Genomic DNA, 5162 nt, shown 5'->3' on the forward strand with positions numbered 1-5162 from the left:
AAATCAGCAACAGTATTATGTCTGAAAAGCAATGTACATACTTTATTTTAAAATACTGTATTGCTAAAAAATACTAACCATCATCTAAGCCTTCAGCAAGTCACAGTCTTTTTTGCTCGTGGAGGATCTTGCCTCATGTTCATGGATGTTGATGGGTCAGATGCATGGTTGCTGAGCACTGGGGTGTCAGTAGCAATTTCTTAAAACAACAGTGAAATGTGAAGCATTGATTGACTCTTCCCTTCACAAATTAATTATCTGTAACATGAAATGCTGTTTGATAGCATTAAATGCACAGTAGAATTTCTTTAAAAATTGAAGTGAGTCCTCTCAAACCCTGCCACAGCTTTGTCAACTAAGTTGATGTAATGAATCCTTTGTTGTTATTTCAACAATCTCCAGAGCATCTTCACCAAGAGAAGATTTCATTTCAAGAAGCCACTTTCTTTTCTCATCCCAAGAAGCAATTCCTCAACAATTAAAGTTTCATCATGAGATTGCAGCCACTCAGCCACAGCTCTATGATTTCCTCTTCTAATTCCAGTTCTCCTGCTAGTTCCACCACATCTGTAGTTCCTCCCTCCACTGAAGACCTTAACCCCTCAAAGTCATCCATGATGGTGGAATAAACTTCTTTCAAACTCCTGCTAATGTTGATATTTTGACCTTTCCCCATGAATCATAAATGTTCTTAATCACATCTAGAATAATTTCCACAAGATATTCAATTGACTTTACCCAGATCCAACAGAGGAATCACTATCTATGGCAACTATTGCTGCACAAAATGTATTTCTTAAAACTTGAAAGTAGAAGTGATTCCTTGGCTGTAGAATGGAGGCTGTGTTAGCAGATACAAAAACAACATTGATCTTGCTGTACATCTCTGTCAGAACTCGGGTGACCAGAACATTGTCTATGAGCAATAATATTTTGAAGTGAATCTTTTTTTTTTTCCTGAGCAGTAGGTGCCAACATTGGTCTTAAATATCCACTAAATTATGCTGTAAACAGACTTTGCACATTGTTCTTCCATTTGGACTTTGTTCATCTGGACTTCGTTCTTCTATTTAAGGAGCAGAGAGAGTAAATTTAGCATAATTTTTAAGAACTTTAGGATTTTCTAAATGATAAATGAGCATTAGCTGCAACTTAAAGTCACCAGGTGGATTAGCCCCTAATAAGAGAGCCAATCTGATCTTTAAAGATTTGAAGCCAGGCACTGACTTCTCCTCTCTAGCTATGAAAGTCCTGAATAGCATCTTCTTCCAAAACTAGGCTGCTTTGTCTACATTATAATTTGTTGCTTTAGTTCAGTTCAATTCAGTTGCTCAGTCATGTCCGACTCTTTGAGAGCCCATGAACCGCAGCACGCCAGGCCTCCCTGTCCATTACCAAACCCGGAGTTCACCCAAACCCATGTCCATCGAGTTGGTAATGTCATCCAAACATCTCATCCTCTGTTGTCCCCTTCTCCTCCTGCCTTCAATCTTTACCAGCATCAGGGTCTTTTCCAATGAGTCAGCTCTTCACATCAGGTGGCCAAAGTATTGGAGTCTCAGCTTCAACATCAGTCCTTCCAATGAACACCCAGGACGGGTCTCCTTTAGGATGGACTGGTTAGATCTCCTTGCAGTCCAAGGGACTCTCAAAAGTCTTCTCCAACACCACAGTTCAAAAGCATCAATTCTTCAGCGCTCAGCTTTCTTTATAGTCCAATTCTCACATTCATATATGACCACTGGAAAAAACACAGCCTTGACTAGATGAACCTTTGTTGTCAAAGTAATGTCTCTGCTTTTAAATATGTTGTCTAGGTTGATCAAAAATTTCCTTCTAGGGAATAAGCATATTTAATTTCATGGCTGCAGTCACCATCTGCATTGATTTTGGAGCCCAGAAAAATTAAGGCAGCCACTGTTTCCCCGTCTATTTGCCATGAAGTGATGGGACTAGATGGCATGATCTTAGTTTTATGAATGTTGAGCTTTAAGCCAACTTTTTAACTCTCCTCTTTCACTTTCATCAAGAGGCTCTTTAGTTCTTCTTCACTTTCTGCCATAAGGGTGGTGTCATCTGCATATCTGAGGTTATTGATATTTCTCCCAGCAATCTTGATTCCAGCTTGTGCTTCCTCTAGCCCGGCATTTCTCATGATGTACTCAGCATATAAGTTAGATAATAGGGTGACAATATACAGCATTGACGTACTCCTTTTCCTATTTGGAACCAGTCTGTTGTTCCATGTCCAGTTCTAACTGTTGCTTCCTGACCTGCATACAGGTTTCTCAAGAGGCAGGTCAGGAGGTCTGGTATTCCCATCTCTTTCAGAATTGTCCACATTTTATTGTGATCCACACAGTCAAAGGCTTTGGCATAGTCAATAAAGCAGAAATAGATGTTTTTCTGGAACTCTCTTGCCTTTTTGATAATCCAGCAGATGTTGGCAATTTGATCTCTGATTCCTCTGCCTTTTCTAAAACCAGCTTGAACATCTGGATGTTCACAGTTCATGTATTGCTGAAGCCTGGCTTGGAGAATTTTGAGCATTACTTTACTATCGTGTGAGATGAGTGCAATCGTGCAGTAGTTTGAGCATTCTTTGGCATTGCTTTTCTTTGGGATTGGAATGAAAACTGACCTTTTCCAGTCCTGTGGCCACTGCTGAGTTTTCCAAATTTGCTGGCATATTGAGTGCAGCACTTTCACAGCATCATCTTTCAGGGTTTGAAATAGCTCAACTGGAATTCCATTACCTCCACTAGCTTTGTTCGTAGTGATGCTTTCTAAGGCCCACTTGACTTCACACTCCAGGATGTCTGGCTCTAGGGGAGTGATCACACCGTCATGATTATCTGGGCCATGAAGTTCCTTTTTGTACAGTTCTTCTGTGTATTCTTGCCACCTCTTCTTAATATCTTCTGCTTCTGTTAGGTCCCTACCATTTCTATCCTTAATCGAGCCCATCATTGCATGAAATGTTCCCTTGGTATCTCTAATTTTCTTGAAGAGATCTCTAGTCTTTCCCATTCTGTTGTTTTCCTCTATTTCTTTGCATTGATGAAGGCTTTCTTATCTCTCTTTGCTATTCTTGGGGACTCTGCACTCAAATAGGCATATCTTTCCTTTTCTCCTTTGCTTTTTGCTTCTCTTCTTTCCACAGCTATTTGTAAGGCCTCCTCAGACAGCCATTTTGATTTTTGCATTTCTTTTTCTTGGGGATGGTCTTGATTCCTGTCTCCTGTACAATATCATGAACCTCCACCCATAGACCATCAGGCACTCTGTCTATCAGATCTAGGCCCTTAAATCTATTTCTCACTTCCACTGTATAATCTAAGGGATTTGATTTAGGTCATACCTGAATGGTCTAGTGGTTTTCTCCACTTTCTTCAATTTCAGTCTGAATTTGGCAATAAGGAGTTCATGATCTGAGCCACAGTCAGCTCCCGGTCTTGTTTTTGCTGACTGTATAGAGCTTCTCAATCTTTGGCTGCAAAGAATATAATCAAACTGATTTCGTTGTCAACCATCTGGTGATGTCCATGTGTAGAGTCTTCTCTTGTGTTGTTGGAAGAAGGTGTTTGCTATGACCAGTGTGTTCTCTTGGCAGAACTCTATTAGCCTTTGCCTTGCTTCATTCTGTACTCCAAGGCAAAATTTGCCTGTTACTCCAGGTGTTTCTTGAATTCCTACTTTTGCCCTCCAGTCCCTTATAATGAAAAGGACACCTTTTTTGGCTCTTACTTCTAGAAGGTCTTGTAGGTCTTCATAGAACTCTTCAACTCCAGCTTCTTCAGTGTTATTGGTCAGGGCATAGACTTGGATTACCGCGATATTGAATGGTTTGCCTTGGAGACGAACAGAGATCATTCTTCATTTTTGAGATTACATCCAAATACTGCATTTCGGACTCTTTTGTTGACCAAGATCGCTACTCTGTTTGTTACTCCACAAAGTCTAACCATATTTATTATTTTAGCTAGCTCTTCTGGAGAACCTGCTGCGGCTTCTACATCAACACTTGCTGCTTCACCTTGCATTTATGGAGATGGCATCTTTCCTTAAGCCTCATGAACTAACCTCTGCTAGCTTCAACCTTTTTTCAGCAGCTACCTCATTTCTCTTGGTCTTCACAAAACTGAAAAACAGGAAGTTCTTCTGAATTAGGCTTTGTCTGAAGAGAATCTTGACTGCTTTTATCTTCTATCCAGACCACTAAAACCTTAACTGTATCAGCAATAGGGCTGTTTTGCTGTCTTACTATTCCTGTGTTCACTGGAGTAGCTCTTACAATTTTCTTCAAGGATGCTTCCTTTATGTTTACAACTTGGAAAATGGGCACAAAAAGCCTAGTTTTAGCCATCTCAGCTTTCAATATGCCTTCCTCACTAAGCTTAATTATTTCTGACTTTTGATTTTGGTGAAAGGGGTGTCAGCCTTCCTTTCACTTCAGCACTTAGAAGTCTTTGTAAGGCTGTTAATTGGCATAATTTCAATAATGTTGTGATTCAGGTGAGAGGCAAGGAGCAGCAAATTGGTGGAGCAGTCAGAGCATGCATAAAATTTATGGATTAAGTTTGCCATCTTACTTGGGCATGTTTTGGGCTGCCTGCCAAACAATCACAAGAATGATGTCAAAGATCACTGATCACAGGGCACATAACAAATACAATAACAGTTTCAAAGTTTGAAAAGTGAGGATTATGAAAATGTGACACAGACACAAACTAGCAAATGATGTTGGAAAAATGCCGCCAATAGCCTTGCAAGTTACAGGTTGCCACAAAAATGCAATTTGTTAAAAAACACAATTCCTGTGAAATCCAATAAAGCAAAGCATAATGAAACCAGATGTGCCTGTATTTTCAGCAGTGTTATGTCTTCCATTCTACTTCAAAGAGACACTTAATTGTAGTGTTAGTCGCTTCAGTCATGTCCGATTCTTTGTGACCCCATGGACTGTAGCCCACCAGGTTCCTCTCTCCATGGATTCTCCAGGCAAGAATACTGGAATGGGATGCCATTCCCTTCTCCAGGGGATCTTCCCAAACCAGGGATTGAACCTGGGTCTCCTGCATTGCAGGCAGATTCTTTACCACTAGTGCCACTGGGAAAACCCAAAGAGACACTTACTTAATATAATTTACTACCAATCTACA

The 5162-nt window shown here is 40.3% G+C and overlaps 1 pseudogene; it reads right to left on the reverse strand.

The window, feature by feature from the left end:
* Window positions 1-200: 200 nt before the first annotated feature.
* On the reverse strand, window positions 201-4043 carry LOC105004667 (annotated as a pseudogene).
* Window positions 4044-5162: the final 1119 nt, after the last annotated feature.

The sequence above is a fragment of the Bison bison genome, unplaced genomic scaffold (assembly GCF_000754665.1).
Source record: "Bison bison bison isolate TAMUID 2011002044 unplaced genomic scaffold, Bison_UMD1.0 scf7180017864481, whole genome shotgun sequence".
In the NCBI taxonomy this organism is placed as follows: domain Eukaryota; kingdom Metazoa; phylum Chordata; class Mammalia; order Artiodactyla; family Bovidae; genus Bison; species Bison bison.